Genomic DNA, 23,051 nt, shown 5'->3' with positions numbered 1-23,051 from the left:
GTTGTCAAAAGGTACAAATCTCCAGTTATAAAATAAATAAGTTCTGGGGATATTAAGTATAACATGGTGACTATATTAACAGTACTGAATTGCATATTTGGAAGTTGCTGAGAGAGTAGATCTTAATAATTCTCATCACAAGAAAAAAATTATAACTCTTTGAGGTGATGGATGTTAACTAAACTTATTGTGGTGATCATTATATATATATATATATATATATATATATATATATATATATAATGTCAAGTCATTATGTCGTACACTTAAACTAATACCATGTTATATGTCAATCTCATTAAAACCGGAAAAAAATAATATAAAATTCTAATATTGTCCCATGGCTCTTTACATGACCTCCAATATCCCAAGTGCTCAGGGCCCATCTTACTTCTCTAGTCCTACCTTGGCCTCCACTTGCCATCCTCCAACCCCAACAAACTCCCTCAGTATCAGCTATCACAATGATGCAGATCATAAGTGGTTGTACTGATCTAACAGACCCACAGTAGAAAGCAAAACTAAAAAACATGCTTTAACTCATTAGGGAGAAAGATCCTATGACTTAAGTCCATAACCCATACTATTGCCCAATTTCTTAATCTTAGGTAGTCTGCTCATTGTATCCCACCCAATGCTGGTGATAGAAATACCTATGCATACCTCTATCAACTCCATATTTATCACAGCATAAAATACATCAAAGTGATAAGTGCACTAATGTTTTACAATAATGAAAAAAAAATGACAGATCATTATGTATTGACATGGAAAGATTTTTATACTTTTAAGCAAAAGCTGCAGAATTATTTTCAATGATTCAAAAGTGCCTAGCATATAGAAGGTAATCAACAAATACTTGTTGAATTGAAAGAATATGATCCCAGTCTGTTTTTTTTTTTTTTAAATGAACACACACTTATAAACAAGCCCATATATTTTCATGTGCCTAAAAAAAGTTCTGGAAGCACAGTGAGCACTGTCAACTGTGTTTACCCCTGGGGTGTGAGCAGCTTTAACTTTCCCAGGATCTGGTCTACAGAGCCCACATCGTGGGAGGTGAGGCTGCAGTGGGCAGCCCACGCGTACACCAGGCTGCTCAGAGGAGTCGTTGTTGGAAGGGTCTTTACTCCTGCTCTCTCAGTGGGAAAGAACAGTAAAGCCCAACCACTTCCAACCACTACTCAAAGTAACTTGCAGGGTCAGGGAGAAAAAAGCCAAGGACGAGATGTGCAATTATTCAGGACACTGTTTTATTTATACCTAAGGAGAGACACCAGAGTATGAACCCCCAGGGGCCTGGGCACTGGGTGGGGCCAGACATTGTGGGCGGGTGACCTGGAGGTGACTGTAAGCAAGCCAAGACCCTGCGAGGGGACAGCCAGAGGGACCTCTCAGGCATTTAGGTCAGGGTTGTGGGGACGCTGGAAGTCTGGGGGATTTCTGACTCGTAAGCCAAGACTTGCTTGTAAAGTCCATCAAAGCGGTACTTGCACATGTTATCACATTTGATCCTCGCAACAATACTGAGGGAGGCATTTATTAATTTATTGATCAATTTATTAATTAATTTATTGATCAATAAGTATTTTCATCAAGGAAAACCCGTTTCTAACATTCATTCTGACAATTAGCGAAGCACCTGATACAGATAAGACAGAAAGATAGCAGGAGCACTTGTAATAGCCAACTCTGGAGTGTGGACTTGTTTTCAACTCAACATATAATAAAGTATACCCATTTTAAGTATATTAATTTTATTTTATCACGAATGTATCCTTTTAAGTATACTAATTGTAATGTACATCAAGTACACTAAAAGCAGCTCGATCGAGTTTTTCCAAAGCTATAAACTCATATAACCATGCCTCCAATGAAGACAGAGCACTTCCATCACCTCAGAAAGTTTCCTTAAGCCTCTTTGCAGTCATTCCTCCAACCCGCATTGTCACCAGGAAACAACTCATCTGCTGTTACTATAGCTTAGTTTAGTCTGCTCTAGAATTTCATACAAATGAAATCATCGTGTTTGGCGTCAGCATAATATTTTTAAGATTCGTGCATGTTGTGTGTATCAGTAATTTGTTCTCTTAAATTACTGACTTGTCTTTAATTGTATTGGATATACCACGATTTATTTATCCATTCTCCTGTCAATGGATCTTGGGTTGTTTCTGATTTTTGGTTATTGTGAATAAAACTGCTCTTAATATTCATGTACAAATCTTTCTATAGATGTATATTTTCATTTCTCTTGGGTAAATACCACATACTGTTATGTATGTTAACTTTACAAAAAACAGCCAGTCTTCTCCAAAGTGGTTGTACCATTTAACACTCCCACCAGCAGTAAATGAGAGTCCCAATTGTTCTGTATTCTCACCAGTAAAAGGCTTTGTCAGCCTTTTAAATTTTAGCCATTCTGGTGGATATGTATCTCAACATGGTCTCAATTTGCATGTTGGCTAATGACACTGAGCATATTTCATTTGTTTATTGGCCATTTGTATATCTTCTTTAATGAAATGTCTGTTCAAGTCTTTTTTCTATTGATTTTTTATAATTAAACTTTTTTTTCATTTAGCAAATTTTTACTAAAGTGATTGAGGTAATCATAGTTATTACCTTTCTACAGGTAAGGAAATTAAGTCCAGAGAAAACTTTCCCAAACTTTCTTACAGTACAAAACCAGCCATTTGTGGCAACAACTCCAAGTTATTCTGAGCAACTGTCTGTACTGCAAAGGGAGGGAGTGTTATCCTCAAAGCTGTGCTGAATGAAACCCACCTGCTTAGTAGGCTTTATTCAAGGTACCCAGATGTTTGAGAGTGAACCAGACCCTTCTGATATTTTAGCTTCCTGCCTAGTAAAAATAAAATAAAAAATCAGATGTGCACCTAATTAATAGACATCCTATGTTCATGGATCAGAAGACAATACGGTTAAGACGCCGATGCTCTTAAAATTGATCTACAGATTCAACATAATCCACCTCAAAATCCTAGCTGGATTTTTTGTAGGAATTCACAAGCTCACTCAAGATTCATATGGAAATTCCAGGGACCCAGAGTTGCCACAACAATCTTGAAAAAGAGCAAAGCTGAAAGACTCACTGTTCCCAATTTCAAAACTTAATACAAATTCACAGTAATCAAGACAGTGTGGTGCTGGTCTAAGGTTAGGTATAGAGCAATAGCATACAATCGAGAGTCTAGAAATAAACCTTTAAATTTATAATCAACTGATTTTCAACAAGGGTGCCAAGACAATTCAAAGGGGGAACGAACAATCTTTTCAGCAAATGGTGCTGGAACAACTGGATATCCAAAGTTGGCCTCCTACCTCAAACCAAAACACCATATATTTCTTAGAAGAAATATAGAAAGAAAATGTAGGCATAAATCCTTGTGACCTTGGGGTCACAAGTGACAGAAGAAAAAAATAGTTAAACTGAACTTCATCAAAATTAAAAACTTTTGTGCTTCAGAGAATAAACACCATCAGGAAAGAAAAAAAAACAACCCACAGAATGAGATAAAATATTTGCAAATCAGATAAAGTATTTGCAAAAATATTTGCAAATCTGATGTCTGATAAGGTGCTGGTATCCAATATATATAAAGAACTCTTACAATAATAAAATTACAAGTAATCCAACTAAAAAATGAGCAAAGGATCTGAATAGACATTTCTCCAAAGAAGATATGCAAATGGCCACTAGCCATCAGGGAAATGCAAATCAAAACCACAACGAGAGGGACTTCCCTAGTGGCGCAGTGGTTAAGAATCTTCCTGCCAATGCAGGAGACATGGGTTCGAGCCCTGGTCCGGGAAGATCTGACATGCCATGGAGCAACTAAGCCAGTGTGCCACAACTACTGAGCCTGCACTCTAGAGTCTGCGAGCCACAACTACTGAAGCCCGCATGCCTAGAGCTTGTGCTCCGCAACAATAGAAGCCACCGCAATGAGAAGACCCCGCACCACAAGGTAGAGTGGCCCCTGCTCGCTGCAACTAGAGAAAGCCCGCGCACAGCAAGAAAAGACCCAACGCAGCCAAAAAATAAATAAATAAATAAAATGTATTAAAAACAAAAACATAATGAGATACCACTTCATACCTACCAGGATGACTATGACCAAAAAGACAGATAACAACAATCATTGTCTAGGATGTGGAGAAACTGGAACCCACATACATTGCTACTGGGAAACATCCTGCTGGTTCCTCAAAAGTTAAACACAGAGTTACCAGGGTATATACCCAGGAGAAATGAAAACATATATCCATACAAAAACATGTACATGAATAATGTTCATAACAGCTTTATTTATAATAACCAAAAAGTGGAAACAACCCAAATATCCATCAGCTGATGAAGATAAGTAAAACTCCATACAATGGAATATTATTTAGCAATAAAAAGGACTTTATTACTGATACATGTGACAACATACATGAACTTTGAAAACATTATGCCAAATCAGTCACAAAAGACCATATATTGCATAATTCCATTTGTATGAAATGTCCAGAACAGGTAAATATATAGAGACAGCAGATTGGTGCTTGTTTAGGGAGGGAATTGGGGGGAAATGGGGAATGACTACTAATGCATACAGAGTTTCTTTTGAGGATGATAAAAATATCCTAAAATTGATTGTGGTGATGGTTGCAGAACTCTGTGAATATACTAAAAAACATTAAATTTTACACTTTAAACAACTGAGTTGTATTTAGAAAACATTGAGCAAATGTCAAATTCTATAAATTATTAAATATTTTCTTAATTGGGAAACGATTTTATAAATATAGTTACATTGTTGTTTTATAGATAAAGTACTTTTATGATAAGCTCACAGAGCATAATGCAAAATGATACCATTATTCAATACATTGGATATTGGTTGTTTGCTGAAATTTTTATCAGTATAGTACAATGATCCTGCTTCAGGGGCAGGTATAGGATGGATTTCCAACATGATGAACAATGTGTGGACTGAAGCAGAAGAAATATGCATGGAATTGGGTACTAAATAAATGTGTTTTTGTCAAGATTCTATCCACGTTGTTCTGAAATAAAAAACAGGTTCTAAACATTAAAACACACACACACACAAACAAGGAAAATGACACAATCAGTAAAACACGCAGAACATATTATTAAACACACAGTTACACACACACACACACACACACACACACACGCTCAATCTGGCAGTCACTGCCACATCTAGAGACAACTAGACAAGCTCTAGTGGGGAAGGCTTACCAGTTTCCCCAAGGAAAGGAACATTTCCTGATTAGCCATCTCCACTCCCCTCCCCCGCACCATTTGCATCCCTAACCTAGGTGCACATCAGGTTGTCTTTCTTCTTCCATGGGGTGCCCCTGGGTTTTCAGGGTAAGAGGGGAGCCAAGGGCGAAGCACAGTTTATGGGGTACGGCAGGGTGCTCAACCCAAGGAGGGCGGCCTCAGCAAGCAGCACTGCCACCTTGTGGCCGGGGATGGTCCTACCTCTGGATAAGGCCCCAGAGACCCTCAGTGGGGCTCCTTCAGACTCCTCAAAGGAACACATTTGGTAACTCAGCAACATTCCTTCAAATTTCATTTTTATTGCTTTCTTAGTATAAAAGTAATTCATGTTTGCCTTATAAATTTTAGAAAGAGGAAATAAGGAAAAAGAAAGTAATAAAAATTACCTGTAAACCCAACCCCTGGAGGTAAGCAAGGTAAGGCCACTTGGGTGTATATTTTTCCAGTTTTTCTTCTAAGTTTTTTTTTTTAAGCAAAAATGGGATTATATAGTATATACAGGTTTTTTTCATAAACTAAATATATTGTACAAATATCTTTCCACTCACTTGTTCAACATTGTTCTGCAACATTCTTTTTTTTTTTAATTAAGGAAAATTCCAAAAATGTATGAAGGTAGAGAGCCTAGTATAATTGGCTCCTATATACAAATTACCCAGCCTCAACAATTGTCAACACATGGCTGACCCCACAACATTTTTGATGGCTGCATTATATTCCTTTCTTTGGCTGACTGGGCCTTAGTTTATTTGACCAACTCCTTATTGTTGAGCATTTAAATTATACCCAGTTTTACACTGACATATTGTTATACTGGGGTGAACATCTTTATTGTTGAATCTTTACAGAAATACATTATTTTCTTGGTTAAATTTCCAAGTCAAAGGTGATATGAAGTTTGTAAGGTGTTTCTTTCTTTCTTTTTTTGATTTTAATGTTTATGTTTATTGCCTTTTCTTACTTGGAAACAGAGCCAGGACCTAATGAGCACTGAATATTCCCAATTAATTTAACAAGCAAGCAAAACAACCCATATATATTTTTGTCTTGATATTATCCACATATATCATAAGGAGTTTCTTATATCACCCAGACACTTTCCAGAAAGGCTGAATTAGGAGGCTTTTTAAATATAAAAAAATTGAGGACCTTCTCCTCATACCATAGTGAAGAAAAATTGGTAGAGAAAACTTACAATGATAAAAAAAATACCTACTATAAGTTCAGCAATGTTTAAAGGGGAGTTTTATTTTTATTAATCACAATCACATCTATATAGTTTTCCTTCAAATTTTATTTTCAAAATTGCAAAACCACAGAAAAGTTGAAAAAATAGTACTATGAGCACCCTTACACTCTCTACCAAGCTTTAACAATTTACCATTTTGCTTTCTCTCTATATATGAATACATTTTTTGAAAATAAATTGCAAACATCATGCCACTTCACCCCTAAATTAGCACTATTTAGCATGCATCTCCTAAAATAAGGGCATTTCCTTATATAACTACAAAACCACTATCACATCTAAGTAAACTAACAATAATTCCATAACATCATCTAAGTCTACAAGAAAATTTCCCCAATTGTCCCCAATTATATCTTTTTATTTATTTAATATCTTAAAAAAATCAGATTCAAAGTTCATGAATTGTTGTACCATTTAATCTAGATTAGTCACTACTTTTTCCATGACCTTGTCCTTTTGAAGACCACAGGTCAGCTTTCTTACAGAATGTTCCACATTCTGAATTTAGTGACTGTTTCCTCCAACTGTTGTTCAACTTGTTCCTCTGCCCACTGTGTTTTCCACAAATTGGAAGTTAGGTCCAGAGCCCACAAAAGAGGTAGACTATAGTTGATTGCATTATTTATTGGTCCTGATTGTATTCCATCCTTTCCTCTGAGGTGCCTGGCATATATAGTACTCAAGTATTTGTTAGATAGATGAATGACTTGCTTGCATCCTTGTGCAGTGATTTTCAAGAGCCAGTGTATGGATCACTGATGATCTTGAAGATATTTTCACTAGACAAGTGCAAATGAGGAAAATAAGGACTCTGAGTTTTCTAAAAAGCCAATCATATTTCATTTCAAAGACTTGTTACTTCACCTTACAAATTACTTACCAATTCCAAAGGGAAAAACAATAACATAACAGTAGAGAAACATAGTCGTCACCATTCTAACTGTGTGATCAAAGTTAACATCTCTCAACATAGGACAAACCAATGTCATGTGCTTCTTGCTGTGATATACTGAGAAAGGACACATTATTGCTGTGGTATTCTTGGCAGAAATGCATTACTTGAATATACTCATGAGGAAACATCAGACAAATTCCAACTGAGGGACATTCTACATAAAAACTAGCCAGTACTTAAAAAAAAAAAAAAATCAATGTCATGAAAGACAAAGAAAGGCTGAGGAGCTGTTCCAGTTTGAAGGAGACTGAAGATACATGACAACTAAGTGCAACATGTGATCCTGGGCTGGATCCTGGACCAGAGAAAACAATAGCTCTTAGAAGAAGAAGGAGGAGGAGGAGGAGGAGGAGAGGGAGGAGGAAAGAAAGGATGAGAAAGAGGAGGAGGAGGAGGAGAGGAGGAAGAGAGGGAGGAGAGAGGAAAGGAGCAGAAGGAGAAGGAGGGAGAGGAGGAGGAGGAGGATGGGGGAGGAGACATTACTGGGACAATTGGCAAAATTTGAAGAAGGTATGTAGACTAGATAATAGTATTGTACCAAAGATGTTAAATTTCCTGATTTTGATAATAGTATTGTGGTATTTCAGGGTTAAGAGATGCCATATCTACAATTTACTCTCAAACAGTTTAGATAAGAAATGTATGTATCTAGACTATTTTCTCTCTGCACATATGCGTGCGTGTGTGTGTGTGTGTGTGTGTGTGTGTGTGTGGAAAATGACAAACCAAATACAGCAAAATCTTTAGTAATTGGCAAATCTGAGTGAAGAGTTTATTGTACTACTCTTGCAACTTTTCTGTCTCTAAGTTTGAAATCATTTCAAAGCAAAAAGTAAAAACAAGCAAAATCTATTAGTAATCCTTCAATGATGTCCTTACCATATTTTTAGAATTAAAGAGTTTGTTTATGAATGAAATGATGGTGATGGTAGTTGGTAATTATTATCAATGAACTTCCTGGAAAAGTGAAAAGTTAGCCACTTCCTGTTGGCCCCTTCTCCAATGTTTTTCCTGGTAGAAAAAATATCCTAAAATGTGAGAAGCACTATTTTAGTGTGTATCGCTGAAAGAACGGACTCCTGCCTTCATACAGAGGCAGGACACACTGTGTCCTCAGTCACGAGCCAAGAAGAGCTCTGTGGAGGCTTCATGGGGCATGAGAGACCTGCACACACACATCTTCTTGGGCACTCATCCACGGTACACATCCTGAGTGTCTCTGGAAAGCAAAGTCCCTCCTCTCTTGGCATGCCACTGGCTGTCTAGCCTAAGGTGTGAAGGGATGCTCCAGAGCTGACCAAAGGGACAGAGTTAACATTATTGGCTCTTTCTCAAGAAAGCAAGGACAGAGTGAGAAAATCATGGCAAGTTACAAAGGCAGGCTCTTAATTAAGCCCTCAGCCCCATGGAGCTTGGGCCTTGATGGAAGGGGTAGGATTTAGCTAAGCCAGGGGAGAGGGTGATTATCTTCCCTTAATACACTCAGTAGGTGCTCAGAAAGTGGATATGTTTTCATCATCAACTTCAGGAAACAGAGGCAGTTGAGACTCTGGATCAAACCAGCCCTCGCTTCCTTTACCAATTCTTGGTGGGAATCTTTAGCTGACCAAAGAGCATCCCTGGCTGTGCTGGGAGGGTAGGCAAGCTCTCCTCCACTTCCATCATCCCAGGACGTCCTTGGAGGATGCAGGACCCTCAATGGCAGGTGAGATTAAGAAACAGGGCTCCAAATTGTCATTATATACAGATGACATGATACTATACATAGAAAACTTTAAAGACTACACATAAAAACTACTAGAACTGATAAATGAATTCAGCAAGGTAGCAGGATACAAGATTAACATACAGAAATCTGTTGCATTTCTTTACACTAGCAATGAAATATCAGAAAGGGAATGCAAACAATCCCTTTTAAAATCACAGGAAAAAAATAAAATACTTAGGAATAAACCTCACCAAGGAGGAGAAAGACTTATATGCTGAGAACTACAAAACATTAATAAAGGAAATTGAAGATGATTCAAAGAAATGGGAAGTTATCTCATGCTCTTGGATTGGAAGAATTAATATTGTTAAAATGGCCATACTACCCAAAGCAATTTAATGCGATCCCTATTAAATTACCCATGACATTTTTCACAGAACTAGAATGAATAATTCTAAAATTTATATGGACTCAAAAAAGACCCAGAATTGCCAAAGCAATCCTTAGGAAAAAGAACAAAGCAGGAGGCATAACCCTCTCAGACTTCAGACAATACTACAAAGCTACAGTAATAAAAACAGCATGGTATTGGCACAAAAACAGACATATGGCTCAATGGAACAGAATAGAGAGCCCAGAAATAAACCCACACACCTATGGACTATGAATCTTGGACAAAGGAGGCAAGAATATACAATGGGGAAAAGAAAGCCTCTTCAGAAAGTGGTGTTGGAAAAGTTGAACAGCCACATGTAAATCAATGTGTTAGAACACACCTTCACACTATACACAAAAATAAATTCAGAATGGCTTAAAGACTTAAATATAAGACATGACACCATAAAACTCCTAGAAGAGAACAAAGGCAGAACATTCTCTGACATAAATCATACCAATGTTTTCTTAAGTCAATCTCCCAAGGCAATAGAAATAAAAGCAAAAATAAACAAATGGGACCTAATGAAACTTACAAGCTTCTACAGCAAAGGAAACCATAAACAAAACGAAAAGACAACCTATGGACTAGGAGAAAATATTTGCAAATGATGCGACCGACAAAGGCTTAACTTCCAAAATATACAAACAGCTCATATAACTCAATAACAGAAAAACAACCCAATCTAAAAATGGGTAGAAGACCTAAATAGACATTTCTCCAAAGAAGACATACAGATGGCCAATAGGTACATGAAAAGATGCTCACATCACTAATTATTAGAGAAATGCAAATCAAAACTACAATGAGGTACCACCTCACACCGGTCAGAGTTGCTGTTATTAAAAAGTCTACAAATAATAAATGTTGGAGAGGGTGTGGAGAAAAGGTAACCCTCTTAACTGCTTTTGGGAATGAAAATTGGTGCAGCCATTATGGAAAACAGTATGGAGATTCCTCAAAAAACTAAAAATAGGTTTGCCATATGATCCAGCAATCCCACTCCTGGGCATAGTCCCAGACAAAACTATAATTTGAAAAGATACATGCACCCCTATGTTCATAGTAGCACGATTTACAATAGCCAAGACATGGAAACAACCTAAATGTCCATCGACAGATGAATGGATAAAGAAGATGTGGTATATGTATATACAATGGAATATTACTCAGCCATAAAAAAGAATGAAATAATGCCATTTGCAGGAACATGGATGGACCTAGAGATTGTCATACGAAGTGAAGTAAGTCAGGAAGAGAAAGACAAAGACCATATGATATCACTTATATGTGGAATCCAAAATACGACACAAATGAACATATCTACAAAACAAAAACAGACTCACAGACATAGAGAACAGACTAGTGGTTGCTAAGGGGGACAGAGGCTGGGGGAGGGAAGGACTGGGAGTTTGGGATTAGCAGATGCAAACTAGTATGTATAGGATGGATAAACAACAAGGTCCTACTGTATAGCAAGGAAACTATATTCCATATCCTGTGATAAACCATAATGGAAAAGAATGTGAAAAAGACTATATATATATGTATAACTGAGTCACTTTGCTGTACGGCAGAAATTAACACAACATTGTAAATCAACTATACTTCAATAAAATTTTAAAAAATGAAAAAAGAAACAGGGCTTCAAACCTTTGGACAAAAAAAGCAGGAACCTGAATCTGCTCTGTGGACCCCAGCAGGCCTGCTGGACAAGAAGAATGGATTCAGCCAGACCTCCAGATGCCACTGATAACTCTGTGAGCACAAGTGAGGACACAGCTGCGAATGGGGCCCAGGCCAGGACAGGAGCTGGAGGCTCACCTGGGGACACCAGTGGGTCACACAAATTCCATCAGGCTGGGTCAGAAGTTCCTGTGCTGAACTGGGACACTGATTCCAGATTCAAGGGAGATGTGGCGGAAGCCTGAGTCAGAACCTTGATGACAGCTGGGGGAGGGCATGGTTTGGGGCACATGTTAAGGATGGAGATTAGTGAGGTGGGGGAATAGGGAGCCAGAAATAGCCACAGAGTTGTGAAGACTGGGAAACAGGGATGAGAATGGGGATGGGAGTTGACTACCTACTAGGGTTATTGCTAAAGCTTCTGAGTGAGCTTGAGCTGTGATGAGGGTCAGGGGTGGGGCTGAGGAAAGATCTGGGGGAGACTGGGTCACTGGGGAAGACAAGGTGATGGGAGGGAGGAGGAGGGCAGGGCAGGAGGACAAAGACCAAGAGGGCAAACCCCAGGTCCGTACAGATGGACACTCAACAGGTGAGGGTGTCAGAGCCAGGAGAGTTCATGACGAGCCCCCAAATAGAGGTCTGCGGGACAGAGGGGCAGGGCAGAGGAGGGTGGGGTGCGGACATGGGGAGAGGTCAAGAACTCCTGACCTCCTCGGTGGGTTGGAGGGCTGGTCTGAGACCTGCTCGGAAGAAGGCTTGGCTCTCGTCACCAGCTGAGCTCACTGAAGCTGTTGACCCTAGTTAACACACTGCTGTCCAATCCAAGCAACATCGGAGCGTCGTCTTAAAACTCGGGTCTAAAACATTCTGTTCCGACCTGGCAGAGCGCAGGCCCCAGGGGCGGCCCCGGGCGGCCACCCAGCCGGCGGCCCCGCCCCTCGCGGCCTCCGGGTCCAAGCGGGCGCCCAGTCTCCGCCTAGTCGGTGGCGACGGAACAGGCAGTGCGAGATCCGCTTTGGAGCTTCAGGCACGTTCCCGCCGGCTCAGCGCCAGAAGGCGGCGCTGCGAGCGGACAGAGCGGAAACCTTGACCCTGGCCCGGCCCCGGGGGAGAGCGCGCGGGGCCGGGGAACGTGTCCCGGCTCACTCTCCGGCTCTCATGGTGGGGAGTCTGGGCGGCTGGCGGGCGTGAGGCCAGAGTCACGAGTAAGGGGCCGCAGCGCAGAAGGCTCGCGGAGCGCACAGGGTCCTGTCACCCGCCCGGGTTATGGGCCCCTGTGGCCAGATCCCGGAGGGGGACCTGGAGCTGCGCGGCGCACGGGAGTCACACCAGGCCGCGGCGGGGCGCGACAGCTGGGAGGTTGCTCGGTGCTCCCTGCCCAGCGCCTCCCACCAGCCTGAAGCTATGTAGGAGGGAGTAATTTGTACTCCAAAGAGGGGTTTTGCTGGTCCACTGGCGAGGCAGAACCGGTGCCTGCTGTAGCCACATCCCCACCGCCTGCGCGCCCACCTGGAGGTGCAAAGACACCCTGATTGTTACAGAAACATTTGTGTTGGAGCACTAACCCGAGCCCACAGCGCGGAGTGAGGCAGGTTCTTCCGCCAGGCGTGTACACACGCGTAACACGGCATAAAATGTGTCGTTTTTTTAAGCGCGTTACCTGAACCCAGGACTGTGCAAGGCGCATGGGTAACCCAGATTTGGATGTTTGCAGCCTATCTTTCCTCCCTGTGTCGCTCTTGAAGCAGGACTTAGCAATTCCTCTCACCCCTCTCCAAAAAAATCCACTTACACAAGAGCTTTAGTAAATCTTGTAGGGTTTTTTTTGACGGCTTACAGGGGAGACCAAGGAAAGAGGGGATTTTATACATACAGCACAGGGTGCAGCATTTCATTCCGTTAGACATCTCTTCCCTTAGTTGCCTTTTTGGCTGTTCCTCATCCACCCTTTCTCTGAGAGGCCTCTGAATCTTGCCCAACCCCAGGCACTCCCTCCAAGACCTTCCTCTGGGCTTCTGCATCTCTCCCCCTTCCTCAGGCAGAGAATAGCTGGGTAATGCCTTCCTTAACTGCTCATGGGAACACATGCTTTCAACCACACCAGACAACCTGCTCAAACAAGACCCTCTCATCACCAGCATTCACGCTCTGCAGAGATCAGCAACGGTTTTTATTTCTGAAACACATATCTTCTCTCATCCAGTTGTTCCAAAAATCCACATGGAGTTGTTCCCATTCTACAGATAAGGAAACTGAGGCTTAGAAAGATTAAATAACTTCCTCAATAGCATATGTAATAAAAGCTGAACCAGGACTTCCCTGGTGGCACAGTGGTTAAGAATCTGCCTGCCAATGCAGGAGACACAGCTCAGAAATCTGTACATCTTCATCTTTTGTGTTTGGGGCAGTTTAAGGCTCAATTGGGAAAAGAAAAGAGTAAAATGTATATTATTTTCTGAACCCTCAGAGGGAAGCTGACCTGACCTTAGATGCCACACTCATTTCTGAAGGATCTGGGGGCACGCTGATGCAATATTTGAGATAATGTAAGTGAAAATACTTTGCAAATTAAAAAATAAAATGTAACCATGAAGTTCTATTCACATACTGTCCATGATTTCAGCAGCAGTATCTTCATCTGATACCATGGGACTCTCAAAATCAGTGTTAATGCTATGATGTAAACTTAGGTTAAGTCATATTCCCCTAAGACCTTGTGTTAAAATTCAGGTTTTTATTTCCCTCACTGATTTTCATTTTGAATAATTTCTTACTGAAGTTTAAAATTCTGTTAGGAAGAATAATATTAAGAAGAGCTAACACACAGTACTGACCCTGTGCCAGGCACTGTTCTAAGTGCTTTATACATAGTAACTCATTTAATGCTCATAACAACCCTATAAGGTAAGAGGTACTACTCCTGCTTTACAGAGCAGGAAGCTGAGGCACACACAGGTTACTCACCCAGAAACATACAACCAGTAAGTGGCAGAGCTCCTATCCCCAGTGTCAAGCACCATCCTGCTCTTTGTGGCAGAATGCCCTCTCCTCCTTTCTGCATCCAGCCCATCTGCAGATACTGTTCTCCTTTGGTATAAAACCAGACCCCAGAGGGAGCTCAATCGTCTTTCAACTCCTAAAGCACGTTGTCACTTCCACTCATCTGGCTCTTTTCTTATGCTGCCTCGTTTTGTTAGGTATGTCTACATATATATTTGTCAGCTCTCCCCACCTAGTTCTGAGGACCAAAAAAAGGCTCTAAAACGTCTTTACATCTCCCCTCCATGCCTATGACATCAAGCACAGTGCCTTCATAGTAGATGCTTAAGAAATTCATTCATCTGGTCTACACAAATTTGAGTGTCTGCTCAAATTTGACAGAAATATGACAGAAACTCTGTAAGGCAGTGGAGATTGATAGGTAAGAAGATTTGGTTCCAGTTGTTGATTGATTACTACTTTCTCAAGCACAGTGTGTACTTAAAAATGAATACAATAGTTTATTCTCAACTCTGTTCAACCTGTGATCAAGATGTAGGTGGGGGGGGCTTCCCTGGTGGCACAGTGGTTAAGAATCCGCCTGCCAACGCAGGGGATACGGGTTCGAGCCCTGGTCCGGGAAGATCCCACATGCCACGGAGCAGCTAAGCCTGTGCACCACAACTACAGACCCTGCGCTCTAGGGCCCGCGAGCCACAACTACTGAGACCACGCGCCTAGAGCCCATGCTCCGCAATAAAGAGAAGCCACCACAATGAGAAGCCCGCACGCCACAACGAAGAGTAGCCCTCGCTCACCGCAATTAGAGAAAAGCCCAAGTGCAGCCACAAAGACCCAGCACAGCCAAAAATAAATAAATAAATAAATAAATTTATTTTTTAAAAAGCTGAACCAGCCTTCAAACCAAGGCCGTCAAGCTCCTTCTCCCGTCACAAGCAGCCTCTTAGAGGGGCAGTTTGAATAGCTACATCTGATGTGATGTCTTTTGGTGCATCTATGAGTATTTGTCATGGAATTCTTGCATGTGTGATGTCCCTTGCATCATTCTGTGGTTCTTTGATATGTGGACTTGAAGCAACATTTCTCAGATATAGAAATTACATCAGAAAGTTAAACTGGGTGACTTAACTATCTGTATTTATATTATTACTCAAATACAAATGTAGCTGAGATACACGGCCCCATTTAATCCTCACAACTCCCTACAAGGTTGGGACGGTGGTAAAGTGATTCCACCTCCTCCAGTGTGAATTCCTCTGTAGAAAATTCTGTTGCCTCCAAGTTTAACAGTCTCTTCTGGTGCTAAGGATGAATACCTGAATGAACGTGATGTCCTATACAGTAGCTATTATCCACATTTGGCTGTCGAGCCCTTGAAACATGGCTAGTGTGACTGATAAACCACATTTTAAATTTCATTTTATTATATTTAATTTACAGTTAAAAACTGATACTTGATACAACTCTTGGAGAAATTTTAAGCCTCTTTGGAGCAACTTAGATATGTGAATCTACTTTTTCAACTGTACCTTTTATAAAATCTAAATACAGATTAAGTATTTGTGATGAAAATTTAGTATCCAAATTGAGATGTGATGGCAAAATACACACACGATTTTGAAGACTTATGAAAAAAGCATGTAAATAGCTCATTAATAAGTTGATGTTGATTACATATTGAAATGAAAATGTTTTGGATATATTGGGTTAAATAAAATATATTAATAAAGTAAAAAAAATTCTGACATATAGTACTTTAAAATAAAATGTCTTTCCCACAATGCCACAGATATCAGATTAATTATTAATACTATATATAAATGCTACATGTATATACTACTATAAATACTATATAAATACTTATATGGTAATATCCATGTGCCAAACATTGCTCTAAACACTTTACATATTCACTCATTTAATAATTACAACAACCCTGTAAGGTAGGTCCTATTATTTTTCCAAAGATATTTTTTTTTTCCAAAGATATTTTTAACTTGAAGTTTAATTGACATAAAATACAACACACAAAATTTAAAGTACAATTATATGATTTTTGACTAATGTATATACTCAGGTAACCTTCACCTCAATCAAGATATAGAACATTTCCATCACTCCAGAAAGTTCCCTCTGCCCTTCTCAGTCTTTACCATCCAAAGAAACCACTGTTCTGATTCCTTAGACCATAGATCCACTTTGCCTTTTTCTAGAAACTTCCTATAAATGGAATCATAGAGTCTGGCTTATTTAGTATAATCCTTTTGAGATTCGCTCATGCTGAACCACGTATCAGTAGTTGTTCCTTTTATTGCTGAGTAGTATTCTATTGCATGAATACATTACAATGTGTTTCCAGTTTACTCGCTGATGGACATTCGAGTTGTTTCTAGTCTTTGGCTATTGTGAATTAAGCTCCTATGAACATTTGTAGACAAGTGTTTCAGTGAACACAGATTTTAGTTTCTCTTGGGTAAATACTTAGGAGTTGAATAGAGTAAGTGTATATTTAACTTTATAGGAAACTACCCAATAGTTTTCTAAAGGTTGTAAAGTTTGATATTACTATAAAAAAACAGGAAACTGAGTCCCAGCCAGATTAATTAATTGACCCCAAGTAGCTTGCCCGAGCATATGTGTTCTAGAGTTTCTCTAGTGGGAAATGAATTAGAAAAAGGGAACCCTGGGGCTGGGAAAAGAAAAGGTTGTGAAGTGGGAGGGAAGAGGGTGCTAAAACCTGGGGATCCAGCCCTGAGCGCCCTCTTTCTGCCCTGGCGGAGGGGCCATGTGCGGCCAGGGGACTGGGTTGTCCAGGCTGAGCCCTGAGGATCCAGCCTGGGGGGTGGCAGATGACATCCTTCTCACCACACTTCTCTGCCCCCCTGGCTCGCTACTGCTCGTCCAGACTCCCCCACCAGCAAGCAGCGGGCGGGCAGGGCTGTAAGCTGCCCTTTACACCCGGACTCCGGAGACGCACGAGGCTAGGACGCTTTGCCTAGAACGATTCTCTGCGGATCCTGAGGGCGGGACCCACTCCCTCCACCAAAGGTAGAGGGCGGGTTTCCACCTCTTGGAGGGGATCCGGGAGCCCCCTCCGCCCGTGGCGGGAGTATTTCAGACTTGGCTGCCTCTGCCGCCGCCAAACCCAGCGGTCAGCACAGCACTTGCTGGACTCTTCATGACTTTTTCTCTTTGCTCTACTAAGTGATTTTTCAGGAAGCAGCTCACACGGAGGAGTGAGATCACATTTATATCGTAAAATCAAACATCTCATCTGAATTATCTTTTGGCTGGAAAGACACCAACTTGCAGATTCTAACAATAGAGTTGTCGACATTGAAACAGGAGCGGAGGAAATAGATTTTTTATTATAGCGAGGAAATAGATTTTTAAATGTTGGCATTTGATATAGACAGCTATTTGAACCAGAAAATACCATCCAACATACAATAGGTAATTGAACAGAAAGCAAACACATTTTCATCAGTGAGATGGAGACTGCCCTTATTTTTAACCTGAAGATATACACTGAGGAGGCCAAATTTACCGGGCAACTTTCTACGTCACTTGTCCTTTCACTCTAATATTTTGATTTACTTGAAAGGAAGAAGTGGAAACGCATAACAGGTGCTCATGATGAAAAAAGATGAAAGTCAGAGGCCTAATCAATGGACAAGTTGTCCTCAGACCCCGGACGGGTGCCTAGGTTAGACCCTGTAGAGGCTCCAGAAGAGGCGAGGGCCGTGGGTTTCACTGGGGAGACAAGATTTGAGCAGAAGAAGTGATCAGTGAGCCATACAAGACGGTCTGTACCACACAGTTATGTCACTAGTCATGAAAATTCACATTTTCCTTAGACCATCATCATCCCACCAAAGCTGAATTAAAAGTTCACTGAGATCTCGTTACTTCTAAAAATTTAACTTATTGCATAGACAATACATTAACAAGGCTAAAACATCAGGAGAAATTTGAAACATTTTCACAGAAGTCTCCCTTCTATGGCATCTCTTAGCCACCGGTTCCCATCTGTTCTCCTCCATTGTTATTAGTCTGAGTTTCTTTATGTGCCAATAAGCACATAGGAATAATCTGTCTTTTACACAGTGTAGCATACAGTTCACACTGGTCTGCATCTTGCTTTTCCCCCTTAATATATAGGTTGAGGATCTTTCTGTATCAGCTCACAGAGAGCTTCCTCATTAAAAAAATGTTTTTTCATAATATGAGAGTGTTTCACTGTATGAATGAGCCATAAATTAATTATCCAGTCCTCTTATCTATGAACATTTAAGTTGTTTCCAACATTTTTGCTATTACAAACAATAATGCAATGAATAACCTAGTATACATGTCACTATGCACATAAGTTACATCTCTAAGGTAAATTCCTAGAAGTAGAATTGCTGGGTGGAAAGTTAAATGCATTTTCAGTTTTGAGAGATATTGTCAAGTTGCTCTCTGCAGAGGTTGTCCCACATTATCCTCCTAATTTTCTCCACACCCTCACCTACAGCGTGTGTTATCGTAAGTTTAAAAGTCTTAGTGAAATATGTTTTCAGTGTAGTTTTAATTTACACTTATTTGATGAATGAGATTGAACATCTTTTCATACATTTAAGGCCCACTGTATGTCTTTTCTCTGTGTGGTCTTTTATAGTCTTTGCTCATGTTTCTATTGGGTTATTAGTGGGGTTTTGTTTTTGTTTTATTTCTAAGAGTTCTTTGTATAAGAGTTCTTTGTTGCATTTTGCAACAATGCAAGTTGCAAAAATTTCCCCAAATTTTACATTGTTTTATGACTTTGCTTATAGTATTTTTGCCATGTGGGGATATTTTCTTTTCAATGTGGTTAAATATATCAATCTTTTTGGTGTGTGTGGCTGCTGGAATTTAGTTATAGATAAAAATATTTTCCCACTTTAAGACAGGAGCTTATTAAAACAGCTCAACATATTGTATTTTTATAAGACTATTTACAACAAGGCATTTATTACATAAAATTGATCCCCTCCCCTGCCCCACGTTAGTACATTAGATAAATAAGAATGATATGATCAAAAGTGACTACTATTTAAAATAGAAAATGTCTGTATTCAGATATTTTTAGACATTTTTATTTATTATAGTCTAGTCATATATAGAACAGAAATTTAGTACCTTAACTAATTGTCACATTCAGAGCTGGAGAGCAGATTCAAAACTAGAGACAATGAGAAGACCTTAATTTAGGGTACATTTTCAAAAAAATAATAATAAATTAAATTTTAAAAATAAGTAAAAAGGGAATTCCCTGGTGGTCCAGTGGTTAGGACTGTGCGCTTTCACTGCTGAGGGCCAAGATTCAGTCCCTGGTTGGGGAACTAAGATCCCACAAGCCACGCAGCCTGGCCCAAAAAATAAAACTAAAAATTAAAAAAATTTTTTTAGTTAAAAAATAGGGTACATTTTCACATCAAAGAAAGAGGGTCCATGAAGGGGATTGCTGCCTATAATATATACAAAAGTATTAAAATAAATATTTTAGAACAGAATACTCAGGTAAGGCACAGTCATAGCAAACTCTGGATCCACCTTAATCCATCAAAAATCAATATCTACTTAGCAGGGGCCTGCCGTGGCAAGGCACTGCCAGGCCCTGTGGGGAATATAAAGAGATTGAGACGCATTGTTCATGTTTACCCTTCAAAGTTTCACATTATTTTTCACATATGTATATGATCATTTAGGTATTAAGGCATCTTTCTAAGGTATTTAGCTGGCAAGTCATCCAGAAACTTTGGCCAAAAGAGAACAAACATGAGTAACCATGTGATTTTTGTTACTAAAATTAAAAAAAGAAAACAGTTGACATTTCACTTCTTCTTTATCAACTTGAAGGGCCACAAGAAGGAGACCAGACTGCTGCCTCCCTCACATTGATTTATCTTGCCCTCTCTCTATATCTGCCCCCCACAATGGAGTGAAGAGAGGTGAAGGTTGGTCATCTTGCCACTCTCTATGGCCAACTCTTTCCATCCTAGGGGTACAGTTTTATGACCATTGCCTTTCATGCAATAGTGTAGTATCCCTATAAAACATAAATGATTACACAGTCTTTTATTATTTCTATTATTTTATGCCATGCATTTTAAGTGTTATTTAATGTGTTTTGTGGGCAGTGATAATGGGTAAAGATTTGTGAAGTCTGAAAATACATCTAGATTATTTTGCATGCATTTTTGCAGCCTTATGGAAATAATTACCATTTAGAAGATAGCAGAGATAGAGAGCTATAGACCAGACTTCATGCTCCTCTTTCATAGTGTAATATATTTCTAGAAAGGGGCTTCCCATCCTGGATCTGTATTTCCAGCTCCCCTTATGGGAGGGACCACGTGCTAAATTTGCATTGGTAGAATATGAACAGAAGTCATTTTATACCATTTTCAGGCCAGGTTTAAGAAATGTGGGTGCCTTCTCCAAGTTCTTTCTTTGCTGATTGGCTGCAGGGAGTGACAAGGCCCTGGGAGATGGCAGAGCCACGTGAGGGAAGGAATCACCAGAGGAAAGACAGGTACCCACTGAGCAGGAACGTTAACACCAGACTGTTTTATGAGGAAGAAATAAACTTCTGTTGTGTTAAACCTCTGAGATGTTGGGATTTATGTGTTACAGCAGCTAGTGTTACCCTAAATAAAACAAAAATCCTTTCATTATAAGTTGCGTTTTTTTTGTAATATAACTCCAGTATGGAATGTAGATCACTCCTCTATTTCGGCTATGTAAGTTTGGTCCCTCTGTCCTTATGGAGGTTATAATTTAGTTGACTGTTCTGTCTTTAGCCATGTTCTCATTTAGTGACCTCAATGAACAATACAGTGTCTAAAAAGAAATTTGCAGACAGACGCAAAGCTGAAAGGGATAGCATGATGTTCAATGAAAGAATCAAGATCAAAAAGTTATCTAGATTGATCAAAAGGAACAAGATGAAATTTAGGCATGCATTAAAATGATATACTTTCATAGACAGTGGTTTGAAACTGTTGTAATGATTCAGACATTATTATGAATTGGGATAGGGAACATTTGATAAGTAATGGAAGAAAAAAGGGATCATTTCTATCATGTGTAAGGAAAAAGCAGCTCTTGTGAGATGGAGCTTACTCTCCAGTTACCTGAATAAAAAATCTGGGGCAGAATGTTTTAAATTGTCATCTATATACTTTAAGTGTATATGGCTCAGACATAGAGACTTCCCTCCACTTGGAAGACCTTGTTTACTTGAAAAACAACAATAAAACACACATCAGAAAGACTGGGTTCAAAAGATTCAAACCTACAGTTTTTAAAATTCATTAGAACTCACGTTTGTAGAAAGAGGAGAACTCATTCTAAGTCAGACTCTGTCTAGGTGTCTAGGGGAAATGGAATAGAGTTCTGTGTGAAATTACCATAACAATAATCACTCATCTTTATAGTACTCCAGAGCAGGGATCCCCAACCCTTGGGGACTGGTACCAGTCCGAGGCCTGTTAGGAACCAGGCCCCGCAGCAGGAGCGAAGCTTCATCTGCCGCTCCCCGTTGCTCGCGTTACCGCCTGAACCATTCCCCCCATGCCCGCCTCCCAATCCGTGGAAAAATTGTCTTCCACAAAACCAGTCCCTGGTGCCAAAAATGTTGGGGACCGCTGCTCTAGAGCAGTTCTGTCCAGTAGAAATATAATGTGAGTCACATACGTAATTTTAATTTTTTTAGCAGCCACATTAAAAAAGTAATAGAAACAGGTGAAATTAATTTTAGTGTTAGCTCTTATTTAACTGGTCATTTCCACATATATTCCACATACAAAATTATTAATGAGATATTTTGCATTCTTTTTTTCAGACAAAGTATTCAAAATCCAGTGTATATGTTACACTAGCAGCACATCTCAGTTCAGACCAGCCACATTCCAAGAGTTAGTAGCCCCGTGTGGCTAGTCGCTGCTGTATTAGCACAGTTCTGAAGAGTTCATTGTCTTGTTTAATCTTCACAGAAACCCTCCACCATAGGTATTATTATTCACATTTTACAGATAATAAAACTTTTACAGGAGTGAAGTAATTACCCCAAGACACCCAGCCATAAGGGAAGATTCACTTTCTGATGGGCAGCGTATCTCAGGGTTAAGTGGGCCAGTGTGAAGTCAAACAGAACTCCGGCTTCAAATCCTGGCTCTGACATTTTCTTAGCTGTGTTACCTCAGGCACATTTCTTTCAACATGTGATTTCATTAATCGAAACCTGGTGATAATAAGAACCCTCATAGGCTATTGTGGGATTAAATGAGATAATGCCTGCAAGGTCCTCAGCACAGCACCCACCATAGCAAGTGCTCCCTGGATGTTAATGGTTATCACCTTGACAACAAGCCCATTGCTCCTCCCACCTTCCCACACTGCTTCCCGGGAGCCTCATCTCCATTCACCCAGGGTTCATTCTCCATGTGTGCCTTTTACCAGGAACCAGGGAACCGAATGTTGGTTCTGACTCCAAGACCAGACTCATCCCAATACATCACAGCTGCTTTGTTGTCGTTTTTTTGGTCAAACATATTGTTGTCATCTTCCAACAGCACAGGGTGTGATGACTTGACAAACCACAAAGTAAATCCGGAAATGTTGAAAGGCAGCCACGGAGTCTCATTCTGAGACCCCTCCAAAGCAACCCCTCACAAC

The sequence above is a fragment of the Grampus griseus genome (genome assembly GCF_964374135.1).
Source record: "Grampus griseus genome assembly, chromosome: 2".
Classification (NCBI taxonomy): domain Eukaryota; kingdom Metazoa; phylum Chordata; class Mammalia; order Artiodactyla; family Delphinidae; genus Grampus; species Grampus griseus.
This window is presented reverse-complemented; position numbering follows the sequence as displayed.